Raw genomic sequence first — 15745 nt, forward strand, 5'->3', positions numbered from 1 at the left:
ACCAAATGCGTTAAGAAATAGAGATATTAAGCAGGTAGGGAGTGCTAAACATTGAAAATATCTGCATCCAAGAGCTCAGCTACACAGACAGAATTCCCAAACTTGCTTTTCAAAGGCAGAACCAACAGACATTACCTGAGGAACCAAGCAGATAGCTGTGGGTTTGTTCTTCGTAGCACAGCTTTGCTGTAGGCAGGTGACACAAAACTTTCCAGAAGACATTGGTGTAGAGAGCTAAATAGGCTCCTAGGGATGAGCCCAGTTTGAGGGAGAAGACAAAAATGATACCATAAATTTGTATTGAATACTTTCTTTTTCCCTGGAAAAAGGAAATCCTGAAGAGAGGTGTTACCACCCTGGCAATTGCTATGATGAGTGATCCTTTCAGGTTATTATCCTTCATCTATCTCACATATACAAGTTAGTAGTGCAATAAAAAGCCTCTTTCTAGAAGGGAAAAAAGCTAGAGTTCTCCAAGTATCATTAGGAAAGATGGTCCTGAAATACCAAAAAAAAAAAAAAGAAAACAAAACAAACGAACGAACAAACAAACAAACAAACAAACAAACAAACCCCACACCACAACCATTTTTGATTCCCTAGTGCTTTCAGGAGTTATTCTGAGGGTCATCAGCACTGCTTCTGTGAAGGCTATATGACTGAAAGCAGTTCCTTATTAGAAGTAAAAAGTATTTTCAGATGCCTGAGAGGGAAAGCTGAAGGCAATTCCAGGATGTTCAGAGGCAGTCCAACTAAGTCTCTAAAAATTTCCAGCATTCTTATATAGTTAGACCCTTTTAGTGACCTTATTATACAAGCAAAATTATTATTTTTTTAAATTAATGTGTTTATGGGAAGCAAACTATTAGTCTGAGTATCCTCAAATATGGTTCTCATTAGCAAGGTGTTACCACAGCTTTCTTGACTAGTAGCTGGTATTCCTTCGGGTAATATTAACAGCTGCAATCAGAGACTGTTAACTATTACCCAGATTAAATAGCTTGTCGTTCAGATTTATGTAATTGAGGGGAGGAAATAAGGATGAATTCCCTTCTAGCACTCACAGGTCAAATATTTATCGTTGCTTAGCTAGTATAATGGGCTTGAACTACGTCATAAGCTTGAACAAAAGCAAGATAACATAATATCTCTTTTGCAGCTCTGCTCAATTCAGGTTCTTCACTGTTTCTATTAAGCAAAGCAATGAGCCTATGCACTATTTTGCAGAATTACCCTTCAGCTGAAGCAATACTAGAAAACAACTTAAAACCAAAAATTCCTCAGCCAGAACATCTTCTCAATTGTCATCTTCACTGGTGCTCAGGAGGCTACTGCAATGCAATAAAACTTCTCCTAATTTAGTAGGAAACCTCAAAGCCCCTTGTTATTTGTAGAAAAAAATGCCTAAAGTTATAATAGTCAGTCGCATGAATATTAATAGTGCTGAGAGCCTTAATCTAGATAGTTTGCAAACTTTGCAAGTCTTGTTTGGCGTTACACTCATCAGGCCTCCCAGGAGCATACTTCAGTGACACAGAACTGAAAATCCTGCTGGAGCTCAGGAAAAGGTCCTACCGGTTCATGACACTGCTTGCAGTGCCTCTGTGCCTCTGTGCACACTTTATCAGTAGAATTTGGAATAAATAATGGCCAGTCTTCGCGAGCAAAGATTTGGGAAAGGTCATTAACCCTTCGAGCCTGCGCAGTGGATTTTTTTTTTTTAGGTGAGACACAGCGTGCGCTGAACTGAGCCCACCCTTTAATCCTGAGGTTCATCTGCCGGGGCCGAGCAAGCTTGGACAGTGGCAGTGAGGGTCTCAGGACGTAGGTTTGTTTAGAGTGACCTCCTCTTAGATGGATTGTCTTACTAGGCTGACGAACTCCATCTGCCCGGGGGGCTGGGAATTGAACCCGGGTCGCAGCGGTGAGAGTCCTGCACCCTAACCACTAGACCACCAGGGGCCCCCAGAATTTGGAATAGAAGGGGTTAGGAAAAACCACAAACTCCCACACACAAGGCTATAGACGAAAAGCAGCACGCTAAAGCCCAGCAGACAGCATCACTGCCTTCCCCTGGGAGTCTGGGCTGCAGCGGGAACTGCTCCTTCAGCCTCTGATTTGGTGTTAGTGATGCTGTACACACAATCTGATGCTCCCTAGTAACTGCTGCTAGACAGGTGTGGCTTTCTGGATTCTTGTTAATGCTGCTGCCACCAATTAAAACCCATGATTTCATTGTCTGATTAGCTGCACTAGCCAATCTGAAAAAGTAAAAACAATCACAGGGGTCTGGCTTTTCACTCAAGGATAGAAGAATAGTAAAAAATGCTTTGAAATCTCAGACTCTGATTAGGATCTCTTTATAAAAAGTGAGATCTTTACTAGTTTTGCCCCCTGATTTGGCAGCAGCTTTAGAAACACAGGTTGGGCTTTCCCCCATGTGATTGCAGACGAAAAGGCACTGAATGTCGTGCCATAGTTTTGGTGCGTGCCAGCCCTGGGGGCCACTCTCACCTCCCTGCTGCACAGCCCTGTCCCCACCTTGACTCTGATACCAGGTGTTTGTACAGCCTTAATAAAAACCAGACCAGCGATAACCCCTTCTTAGGAAGTTTATTTTGGAGCTCAGTCAGCTGACTGCTCTTTTATTCTTCTATGACATGGTGATGTTGATGCGCTAAGCTCACCTGAGAACAAGTGGCTGAGGAAGCAGGAACTTGCCAAACCCAGCCCACAGTCGAACCTAGCGTAGAGCAGATTGTGTTTCATACAGTCTCCCAAAGGCTTCACTTAGTTCTTTTAAATGGTCGTTAAAGCAAACATAAAATAGAGGCTCCTGAGCAGCTGGCAGAAGTCACATTGACCTTACTAGGGCTAGGACTTCACCCATTTAAATAAAAGAGTAATCAAATATGTTGTGGGGTGTCATCATAAACTTACCTGTCCAATGGCTGCCACAAAGCCTTCCAAGCTGCATATATCCTGATCTTCTAATGCAGAAGCTGAAAGACCAGGAACACACAATTCTTAACTTTTACTTTCAGCCAGAAGGAAAATATGAAACTCCTGTTGGTCACTTGGATTTTAAGCATTTGATATTCAGGGCTGAGCCTCTGAGTGGAGCAGGGGGAAGCTTGTGGCATGAAATTCCAGTCTGTTCCATGTCCTTTGGATCTGAGTTTTAGTTTCACCTCCGCTTTCCTTTCAGAGTTCGTATTCCATACACAGTGTTAGCTGCTTTTTTGTTGTTATACCTCCAGGAAAGTAATTGAATATGTTCTGATAAATGCTGAATTATGTACTTACATTTGTGTTTGTGCTTATTTCAGAGATCTGTAGCTGTAGTTCCTAAAAGCTCAGCTACACCAACGACATTGCAGGTACAGCTCTCTGATCCTTGAAGGCATTTACCAAGTCAGAGGGAGAGATTTATAATTCTGACTTCAATGGTACTACACTGATTTACTTCAGCCAAGGAGCCTCTGTGTGCTTTTTAGAGTTATCTGCTTGACAACTTTTCCATCTTCTCATGTGACTCAGCTGTTTTCTGTTCTTGGGCTCTAACCTTCTGCACATTAGTGGGTGTCACGGTAAATGAGAAGCAACCATATTGTAGTAGGTTAGCAAAAAACCCAGAACTGCAGGAGGTTAAAAAGTAACTGGAAGAAATATTTCAGTAATGTTAAAAAAAAAAAAAGAAGAAAACCCGACAAAAACCCCACAAAACATGAAAGACACTTCAAACTGATCTTTGTGGGTTTTTTGTAAAGTAACCCCGTGGCAGTAAATGAATAGCACAGCTGAAATGTCCAACAGCAATGTGATGGTTCAGTTAGGCATGTTGGCAAGCAGCAGAGTAGGGGTTCAAATCTGGGCAGTTTCTTTTGCCTACATAGGAAGGAGGCTAAAGGCAGCAAACTCTGGGAATGTTTAGGTTCATGTTTCGGCAGGTGTCTGTGGCCAAAGAAGTAAAGATGATACTTGCCTTTGAACAGCTAGTAGGCAGATAAAATCCTTTTACAGTACTTATTCCCAACAGGAATGTAGGAAGTGCAGTGGGAGCTTGCTGTGGTGTGAGGTTGAGAAGGAGCTGTAGGGTGGGATGTGCCATAGTATGACCCATCAGGTGGATGGGGTGGAGTTTGGTGATGGGGGTTGCCTCAGCAAAGAGAATATCCAGTGATGTGTGCCGAGGGATTGCAAGTCTGAAAAACACCGATTCAAAAAAAACTGGGCTCGAAATTCAAATCCTCTTAATGTACTGACTTCTAGATAGTCTAAAGATAACTGGAAGACAAGGAATGAACTTGGCCTATAACTCCCAGAGCTTGGACTTTCACCTGTACTCGTATCCTCTGGCCATACCCATGTGTCTTTGAGAAACAGACTTTTTCCATGTGCATAGCAGATGGTGCATCTTCATAACTGCAGGACCTTAGGGATGCTATAAACAATTCTAACCGTGTCTCAGCAAACAAATGTCTCTACGTTAGCCAGCTGCTGAAGGTAATTCAGAGTTCCCAGGTCATAGAGGGGAAGTGAGGTTTCTTGAGAAGAAGTGTTAAAATAACAAATGCGTACTGGTCCTAGGTTACTTATCCTTTCTTATTAGAAAATGTTATTCCTGCTTTGCATTTGTCTAGCTCAAGAGTTCATCCATTGAATATTTTAATACAGACTATAGATTCAATAACTCACTATGGCAAAAATCTCCCAGTGTTGACACATATAAAATGCTATATATATAAAATTTCAACTAGAATGTGTCATGTGACAAAACAATACCTGAAACACATAATTATTTTTTAATATATAGATCATTCTTCACCCAGGCAGATTTGGACTTGGAGAGCTACTGGCCTTGCCTAAAGCACGTATCTGGAAATATCTTTTTCTGATGGTATCCTAACAAAGCACTCTAGAGCTGTAGGCACATTCAATGCTGAAAGAACATTTACAGGCGTGATGAGGGTGAAGAGCTTCTCGCAGGTGCTGTAATCAGAAGCCCTTTTCTCTTTCTCCGTTAGTCACTTATAAACTGGACAATTTGAAATCACTGTGTTGTTCTGGTTTTCTTTCACAATAAAATTAGCAAATGCTCTGCTTATTTTCTTTCTATCAGTCACCAGAAACTACATTCCTGTATATAAAGAAAGCTATCATGATGTGTAGATGTCATCTAATTTCAGTGTCTTTTTTGTGGAATAAGAATTTACTGAGACAGCAGCTGCATTCTTTGGCTCTTGCTTTCCCTATCTCTTTTTTCCTGGGGTCTTTCTTGCACACTGACTTTTGGAAGTGTACTCAGACAGCCTTATCTTCCCACTCATCCCCATCCCAGGATTTCCATTGGGTTAACTGCCAACTGCCTTCAAGAGTACAGGTGGACATATTTGCCTCTACCTAAAGCACATTGCTTTAGTCATGATCTTGGGATTGAGAATGTATATATTTAACTGGAAAAAGAATAACAACCTTGTTGGCTTTATCTTAAAACTAAGGAGCAATACAGGCCTAACCATGCTTGTGCAATCTGCTTATAAAGATCTTCTTCGGCCACCCTCTGCTTATAGACGTCCAGTGGCTCTGTCTTTCAAATGCTACTGGTGCTGCAATTTTGAAATGCTCTCTCTGCCACTCTTAACTGCTCTATTCAGTGTGAATCCTGTCAGTAATACCCAGCACTGACAGATCGGGCGCTGAAGCTGTTGGGTTGGGTGAGGTGTGTAGCTCTGCTGAGGAAGTCCTGTGACTGCCCACCCTGGCTGCCTAGGAGGGCAGGGGTGCAGCTGGAAAAATCACCACACTGCAGCTGTGGGAGGTGACCCTGCCTTGGAGAAGGGGGCAGTATAATATCTCAATTGCCTTTGTCTCAGAAAAAATGAAGAATTGAATTAACAGATGGGTAGTGGTTTCAGTATCCTTTGTACTGGTGGAGTGAAAGAGCTTTAAGCCATATTTCTGCTTCTTCCCAGTTCAAACCTAGCAGAAGTAAAACTTGGCCCCAGTAACCAGGCACAGGCTCCATCTTGTTTTGAGTCTCTGCTGCCAGCAGAGACAGCCAAAACTCCCTGCTGCAGCCCTGTGCTACTGCCCTATGGGTAATCTGGGTGCAGAGTGAGGTGAAAGGGGAAGAAAAAGAGAGAAGCAAATTATACCAGGAAGAAAGACTTGCTATATTTACAAGGCAGCTAGGTTGGGGGCCAGGGAGTGAGATACTTATGTGGTAATGGAATAAATTCTATAAATGTAATTTAGAATGAATGGGAGGATGCAAGCAATTAATTTGGTTTATTATTTTTAATTTCATCTTTATTTTCAAGTGTAAAACATTTTATATGCACAAATGCAAGACTATGCAGATTGAAAGTAAAAACAATATATGTGAATTTTTGTATTAATCTGAAAGAGGTTAGAGGTTTATTGCTGGAAGGATCACTAGGGGAAGAGATTTTTTTGAAGCAAAAAGATGCAGGCCATATCTGTCTAGGATCAAGGACTCTGTTAAGAAGGCAGGCAGAGAAACACCGGGGAAACAAATAAGGCTCAGAATTGCATGCAAGAAAGCAGCAAACAAAACCATAAATTTGGGGTCCAAGGTAAGACAAGGGTAAAGAGACTAACAGCTACTGGCGATAAAATGCTTATGTGTGTGGATGTGGTCAAAACTCTGAAAAAAACTTCTAGAAGAGAGGAAGAAATCATTAGGCTTTTGTGCTTGGCATTGCATTTTTAATAGACTGGGAGGAGGAAAAACATAGATACTAGGTAAGGCCAAAGAGCTGAAGGCTATAAAACTACAAACTACTTTGAGTCAGCTCTCCAATGTAACATGGAAAAGACCCTAATAATGAAACTGTAGATGTCCAACCAGTGTGTCCCTTGTGGGGACAAACTCCCCACTGCTCCATGCCTTTGTGAGGTTTAATGAATGAGGGCAGGCAGAGAACAGATGCAGTGAGCTGGGCAGGGAGTGTGCCAAGACTTGCTTGTCAAATCATATTTGCTGCAGTGCTGCAGGGTTGGAGCCCAAGGGGATCTGGGACTGACTAGGGTGTAGAGGCACTTGCCAAAGCCCCCCAGGCTGCTGAGCCCTTGGAGCAGCCCTGCCTGGGCATGAGGAGGGGACAAGGTGGCTGTTGCTGGGGCACTTCTTGGTGCACAGGGATTGCACTGGGGAACAAATTGGCTCCAGAGCTGGCTTAACTGAAGTGTCAAGTGTCACTGGTTTTAAACAAGTTTTAGTTGATTTGGTTATTTTTGGTTTGGAGTTTGGGTTTTTTGGCTTAGGTTTTCCATAGCTACACAAGCATAGTTGACTTTCCCAGTTGAGAGTTAATGACATGGGGATGGGAGAGAAATGAATCACCAAGACTACAGGAAAATTATTTTCAGGAGAACAATAATTCCATATATCATTTTTTTTTGTTCTGTCACTTGATATCTCATTGGCCATAAGGCACCAGCTTGGAATCTTTGTAGACTGAGAGCAATGGCCTGTCTACACCTGAGTTAGTTCAAGATAAAAAAAGGCTTCATGATACTTGTATGAGAGTCATAGAAAGAGTCCTATAGAGATGAATGGTAGCTGGATTGAGGCCAAAACCATCACATGCCTCTTTGTATTAGTTGCATAAACAGAGGATGAGTAGATAATTTCCCGCTCTCTTCTGCTCTTGTCTAAGATCTTTCTTGTCATAGATAATTATAAATCAAAAATAATGAACTTCCCCTTTAATGCATTTGAAGCTTTGGCATGAAATGGCGTAAACAAGTTCTGAGATCTAGCATATGGGGGCATTAAACCTAATTATTAATAGATAAATAACATAATCAAAAACTGAAGGAGCAGTTTAGGGCTAGTAGTGTTTTATGCTAATATGTATAACCATAAATAGTAATAATTTGAGTGTCCTGTGACTAATTTTATATTCACAGAATAGATGCACTCTGTGCAAAATGAATAGAACAGAGAGGAGCTAGTTTAGTGTGCTGCCTGCCTGGACCTACGAGTCCTCCCCCAGACCTCGGCTCTTCCTGTGCTCCTGGAATGCACAAGGATAATACTTCAATTCATGCCTCCTTCTGGTTTTTGCTTTCAGTTCAGTGATTTGGCTCAAGCGAGGTAACACAAGGATCTGTCCTTTTTAGACTATGGTCTTTTATGAGTGGACAAGTTCTGCTCTTATATTTTTAAGTTTTCCTACAAATCTGTTTGAACACTGAAAACTGGAAAGAACTATCTATGGCTAAATTAAGTGTTAGCAATATGTTTAACCTGAAGTATTTAAATTAGAGCAAAGAGGCCTTTCATTGTCCATGTGTTTTTTAAAAATAAATCTCTTTGCAAATCAAACTAATGCATAGCTATACAAATTCCTAGTTTTCCTCTAGGGTTATAAACTCATTATTATATATCCACTTAATTATTTCTCCTTCGTTACCCCTTTTATCTGTGTACTCTGGCAGTCACAGCTCCACAGGCAGTGATGCTCAGTGCATGTACCCCTATAGCACAGTCATTCAAACACTGGGTGAACCACTCTCAGAAAGATTTCTACTTTGCCGTCTCCATGAGTCCTATTTTTCCTCTGAATAAAGCATTAAACCCTTTGATAAGTCTAAGAGACTGAAAGAAACAAGGTTTCTTAAATAAATCTTCTCATGGAAGTTGCTGAGTGATTTCTTCTCCTTTGACTTTGTATAAGTCCACCACACGGTCTAGTGGATATGAAGTATTTATTTTTCCCAAAGAAAATGCTTGTATTTGTTCCAGGGGCAAAAAGGTTTATATGGTTTTGTTCTTTCTTTAACTGCTTCTATTTTTCTACAAAATATTATTAGGATTTATTTAAATTAATTGAATATAGGAAGAAAATAAATGCTGCTGTTAAACAATCAGAGCCAACCTTGCAGTCTGGACTTGAGAGAAGTCCTATTTGAGGAAAATGATCAAAATACAAACTCTAAGTATAATTTTCAATGCTTTGACAAAAATATTCTTGTGTAATTTGGACTGGTCTGCATGACTAGCATTGGGTAAGATTGAAAAGGTCAGGTTGAAGATCATATAGCTGTAGTGTGCTGTGGGAGTCAAACCCACATGCTCCCAGGGCAGTTTGGTCTGTGGGTGACCCTCTCTTAGGAGGGTGACCCTCTGGCTGTGGCACTGACCGGCACAGCTTCATCCCCTGGGGTGATCACCCTTACAGCTGCACAGCCCCACAACTGCAGCGAGCCCCCAGGGTGATGGGCAGACAAGGAGAGTCAGTGGTGCTGCCCTCACAGTGCTGGGCACCCCTTTGCTTGGGAGACCACGGTCAGTTTGTAACCAACCTGGGCCAAAACCTGGGGAGCAAAGCTGGTAGGCCAGTGTGTCCTGAGAAAAGAGTATTTCCTCTCTCTTGCCCCTGTGCTGCAGGCACTGCTTCCTAGGCAAACTGCCCCAACCCTGGGCTCCTTCTCTCAGTAGCAGGAGTTACAGTTGATGTAGGATATGCACTGTGGTAAAAAGCAGTTCTGCAGCTGCAGGTCAGGATTGCCTCCTGGGGGTGGCAGTCAGAGTATCCTTTTGGACCAGAGCTGGATGCATCCAGGCAGAGAAAAGCGGGTGCCCTAAGCCAGGGTACAGCCACGAGAGATCCCAGCAAACCAAAAATGCTCCATTACTGACAGCAAGACTCCAGCCACTGCCTGAGAAGACAACGGTTTTGATTGGTTGCAATACTATGCCCAAATATATACAAATAAAGGAAATCTGGACAAGAGCTTTTTGATAATATTATTTCACCTTCTGCATAATTCATCTGTTTCTAATAGTTTACTGGACTTTTTCTCTGCAGTCAGTACTGATAGCTGTATTCTTCAAGAAAAAAGTGTAAAGTAGGACAAGCAGTTACTTTAAACTAGAACTTACTTTTGGCAGCTACAATCTGACTATGCTAAACTGAATAGTAAAAGTTACAGCTGATTTGTGGCAAATGGTAACCTCAGGGGTCTGAGATGGGTTAATTATTGCTACAGTTACATCTACTGACTGCAATGCATTTGCTACAGAGGTTGGAGAGACTGTAAAGTTTATTTTTCCAGGTATTATTTGAACCTGTTGCAAAAGAAAAAAAAGGGTTCCATTGAAATTAAACACTATGTTTATTATTAAAAAAAAAAAAAGTGGGGGTGAATCTGCTAGAATTACTTGATTAAGGAATTAACAAAACTGCTTCCGGTGGGGAAACCTGCTAGTTTTGGTGATTTGTTGTACAAATCCCAATGATAGCAGCAGATCATATACCATTTCCTCTCTATTTTAATTTGTTAATAGAAGAGAATAGAAGTCTGATTACAACAAGCAAATCCCATGAAACGTCTAAAATCTGGTAAACATCAGAGGTGATAAAGCAAATCTTCAACTTCTACTCCGTGTGTATGCACAGTATACAAATGTATAAATCTCTTCAACTTGTGATGAAAATAAAAATTGAGATAATGCTGCCTTCCTGGTGCTACACTACTACAGTAGTGTGGGCATCTGCACTGGGTTTCTCTTCCCAAAATTAAATATGTAAATTCAAATGCAGACTTGGGTATAGTTTTCTGTGCTGGTACTTTAAGCAGTAATATCCTCTCCTGTATTTCTGTAGTGATAGGTTTCCTTTCCTCTGTTTTTAAAATAATAAGTCTCAAACATTAGCCTCTCCTTTGAAATGAAGTTAGAATAAATGAAATTTGAGTTTATTGGGAATGAGGTGAAGTTAATTGAATCAATGAGTTTTGCTCCACTTCTGGACTTCATGTTAGTCTTCTATATAGAGAAAATATTTCTGTTTCAAACTTTTCTTCCAAAATACATTGAGAAGTCCCTTTTCAGTAACCTTAAAAACTTTGTTGAAGTTGAAAACCACCAAAACATCTATATTTAGAAATGTTCAGGTTTTGAGAAAAGTCATCCTTCTCATGAAAGCACAGTTAACCAAAAGATGTCCTGATCCTTCTAGTGAGATACCTTTTTAAAAATCAAAATTAGCTGAATAAGAGCTAGATATATTTTTTGTTCCTCTTCTCTTTGAAGGTTGTAGCACATCTAATATCTTGAAAAATAAGGAAGGAAAGAAACCTTATCTCTGTGCCAAAATACTCTTAGTGTGTATCAAGTGGCTTCCTGTGTCTTTCAGGTGATCAAATTAGCAATTTTTATTTCTCCAGTTGCCAGAACTAATATGACAATCCTCAAACTACAGTTAATCATTGCTGGTAGAAAAATAATCATTGAAAATCTGGCAACAAAAAAGAGGCAATTTAATATACAAACAGAACATGTAGGAGAGTGTACATTGAACTGTAATAATGCACTTAAATAATCCCCAGCTTATGAGTGTGTCAGTGAGACTGTGGCATTCCACTGCGTTGCTGCTGCTGGAGGGCCTGGCTATGGGGATGAGGTGCAGTCTGATCCCAGAGACATGCTGTCTTCATAGCCTTTCTTCTTCAGTGTTATATTTCAGGTAAGCTTTTAGCTTTCTCTAGCAGAGAAGGATGATTTCTCATAGAGCAGATAGTGGCAATAGCACTAACACACCTATAAAATACCCCATGTTTATGACCACTTCTACGATTGCACAAACCAACTTCCCCAGGGCTCCATTTTGCATTGTGGAGGGGAGTGGTGATGTTGCCTGTTCCCCCTGTGCCCCCCTCTGCAGTATCTGCTTGCGTGCTTGGAGGTTGTGCAGTAGCAGAGCAGCACTCCCAGTCCTCAGATTGTGGGATCCCACCCAAAATCAGGGCAGAGAACTGATCCAGTACAAAACCAGACCTGAAGCAATCTCATTGGAAGTGCATGGGAGTCTGTAACCAGTGCTGCGCTTTGCTGTCATGTCAGACCATGCTGATACTACTTCTTGTCACTGATATTCACAGAAAGTATGAGTTAAACCATTCTTAAAGCCTAAGCAAATACTAAGTGCTCAGGATGCTTTTCCATGTATGTTGCTAATAACTTTGGTGCAGCATATGTTCTTTGCTCACCCCTCATATTGTCTTCCTTTGCCAAAGCAGTTCCCCATGACCCCTTCCAGCCTTCTTTTATTGCACATTTGAGGAGCCCCTGATCTGTGGGGCAGCACAATGGTACTAACAGGGGCAGAGTGAGATAAGAGCAAGTGCCTGGAGATAGGGGAGTAACTCTGTGGTACTCCCCAAGGTGTAAAAATACTCTCTTGGGCTCTGTAGTCAAGTCCTCTTTTGCACCTCCCTTGAGAACTAGACAAGCATTGTGCCAAAATGCAGATTTTCAAGTCTGTACCTTAGAAAAGTGTCTTGCTGATGTGATGTTTAGGAGAGACAGGTAACTCGTTTCTGCCTGGTCACTGCTATGATGCTTTCAAACTGAGGTTGTTTGAACACTAAAAACAACAAATAGAATAAAAAATGACTTGAGCTTTCTAGTTACCCCCAGGCCGTTATAATCCTCTCTAATGAAACTATCTGTTGCAAAAATGGATGAAAGTAATGCTCTTCTTTATTAATCTTTTCTAAATCTCTATCTGGAAATACTTGTCTCCTTTTCATCTTTTTTTTTCTTCCTTTCCCCTTAAATCCACTGACAATTATTTTAGCAGCTCTATCAATTTGGAGACTTGTTTTAGTGTTTAACTGAAATAACCTGAGAAATGATTGATCATTAAGGAAAGATGGCAACAATCACCCAAGGACAAATCATGGGGGTATCCATCAGTTTCTGTGGAGTCAGAATTGGTCTATTGATATAGACAATCTGAAACTCCCTAACAAAAACATAATGAAATATAAAGCAGCTTTTTTTTTTTTTTTTTTTTTTTAATTTTAAATGAATTTCAAAGCACTTCTGTAATTTGAAAANAATCTGAAACTCCCTAACAAAAACATAATGAAATTCTGAGATCTTTTTTTTTTTTTTTTTTAACATTTAGGTAAAATGAATTTCAAAGCACTTCTGTAATTTGAAAAGACTAGTGTACTAGCCTTTAGGCTTTTTTTGCCTGAATTTTGGAGAACTGATGACAGTAAGATATCTATGTACCACATACAGCTGTGTAGGTCTTCTAAGGCCGGAGTAATCTTGACATAAATAACAAGTAATTAGCACCCATTGACTTGAGTGGATTAGCAGGGTTATGGGAAAAAGAGAACCTAAAAGAGAACACTAAAAACTCTATAAACCTTTATTAGAACAAGTTCTTTAAAATCTCAAACTCTTATATACAATTAAGTAATATTGTGACTTTCAAATATTTACATTACAAAATAATTTGGAACAGCTATTCGATAAAATAGTTAAATATACAGTAATTTCATATCAGAAAGTTAACCAAAGTTGATTTTATAGCCTTCCAATGGGTTTAGCATTACAAAAAAATATTTTTTTAATCTCAGAGCAAGAGTTATCTATGAATCTATAACTTATGACTGCATAGAAACTAAAAAGAATGTTCCTTTTTGCTCAGGTTACTGTTAGGGTTATGTTCTTTACAAGTCCAGGACTCTTATGGAATTAATTAACTGCTGGCAATGTCAGTAACCTTATGTTTGTAATATTATGGAGGAGTTATTTCTATTTTGTTAAGATACCGATTTTTAACATATGTAGGAGAGATGTTGCCTAATTACCCTTCTTATTATCCATGTATTTCTCAAAAAAATCCTCCTTTGGATCTGTAGCTTTTCCGCCTTCTGCAGAACAAAAAGGCCTCACACTGTAAATTAGATGTCAAATTGCCTTGAAGTGCTGGATAAGTACTGAAATAATTGAGGAAAATGGAAGAAGAGGTAACAGTTCCTTAGGGATCATCACATTTGCTAAACATTGCAGAACAATATACAGTGGAAGAGATTTTCTGTTTGCACGCGTTTTCCTAATTTCTACTGAGGGATGATAATTTGAGTTATAAGTTGCCAGTAGATGTTGCAAGAGAATGGGTTGGCTCAAATCAGGCTGACGATGAGGACATTACAGCGGAGGCCTAAATAAATTTAGCAATAATAAAATAATTTTTGAAACCTGCTGATATCTTACCTGCTGTCCGGTTGTCCTTCTTTTTGTTTTGTGAGCTAGAGGACCTGACTATGTGCATCATTTAGGGAAAATTAGGGTGCCTTAACCAAAGATGTCAAGTTAATATTCATGAACTGGAATATTAGAATGTTTTGGTTTACTAATGTAGGAGAGAAGTTATCTAAATCCCCTGCAATTCAGTTCACCTACAAGATTAAAATACTGGGACAAAACGGTGCAAAAGGAGATGACCAGGAACTGATGACAAGCGTAAAACAAACAGGAGTGCAAGGGGCTCACAGGCAAGCAGAAGAGAGAAATACCGAATGGGGTCAGGGAAGAGAGGGGCCAAGGTAGCACCCGGGCTGAAGCTGAGCCCATGAACCCATTGTCCGCAGAAAGTAACCGGAGCGAGTGGGTGCTGGGCAATGGCCGTGGCAAATGCAGAAGTCAGTGTGAAAACGACGATCAAAGAAAGAGACCGGTGGGGTGAAACAGGGCAGTGCAGAGCCAGGCTGAGGTATCAGATGAATGAATGACCCCCTCCATAGTTAAAGGCTGGGGAAGAAGAACAATGATGTAAAAACATTTAGGGAAAATAGAAATACTAAAAATTATATTTGTCTGGTATGGCGGCAATCTGTTAACATTATCCATAACTATACTGAAATGCAAACTACTTGGCCAAGAAACTGCCCAAAGCATTGTTTTGTATTTTTTAAATGCCTAGAAAGTACCTGAAGAAGAAAATAAATTCCCTAGCATGTCAGATTTTAGAGAGGGTAAATGACATACCCTGGATAATCATAAAGCTCTAACTGAGACATAAGTTCTGGGCAAAATTTATTTTAAAGTTTGATATAGAGATTGATTAATCATGAACACCAGAATAAGAATTAATGCTTATTGGCATGAGTTTACAGAATATAATTCACTCAAGGTAAACTTAAAAAATAAAATATATAAGTGAAACTAAATCTCTGAGAAACTGACTTGGAACTGTGCAGCATTTTATCTGGCAGAAGGACCACCTAGAATTAACATTAATCCCAAACCATCAACATGCACAACACAGGCTCTTATCAAATGCCATAACAGAGTGAGATAGTGCACTGTGCTGTCATTGATGTGTGGCTAGGACAGGATGATGGATCATCATCGTGTCAGAACTGAGTTATACCAAACAATGTCACCTTTGGGGGTCGGTTAATTTTCAAAAGCAAAAAAAATAAAATACAAAAGCAAAGACTCCTTTTTGTCCCAGCTGTGCATCAGCTCTCTTCAGGGAGAAGGTGGTGGATGTTGGACATGGGGCTGTGTGGGCTGGAGCAAGGTAGGGTGAGAGTCACAGGTGGACACTGGAGAACTGCTGGGTCCCCACTGACTGCCACCCCACTGACTGCCCTCCAACCACGCAGCTGGCAATGGTCCCAAAATACATCTTTTTATCTTGTACCATTAAAGAAATGTTCTCTGTTTTGGGCATCCTCAGGTTACTGCTTTGCAGACTGTAGGAAGGCTGAGCATAACATATTTTTCTGTTGGAAAGAAGTTGCTAACAAAACTGCTACTGAAAAATATCTACTACTGTTTTTTAAAATTTTCTGAATTTCAATCTTCCACTTTTTTTCTCCCTGCATTATTTTAAACCAATATTCTACAGAATGGGTTTGCTGTCAGGAAATAGTGGAAATGTTTGTAAAAGAAAAAAGTTGA

This window comes from Lepidothrix coronata, unplaced genomic scaffold (assembly GCF_001604755.1).
Source record: "Lepidothrix coronata isolate B3197 unplaced genomic scaffold, Lepidothrix_coronata-1.0 Scaffold13, whole genome shotgun sequence".
NCBI classification, from domain to species: domain Eukaryota; kingdom Metazoa; phylum Chordata; class Aves; order Passeriformes; family Pipridae; genus Lepidothrix; species Lepidothrix coronata.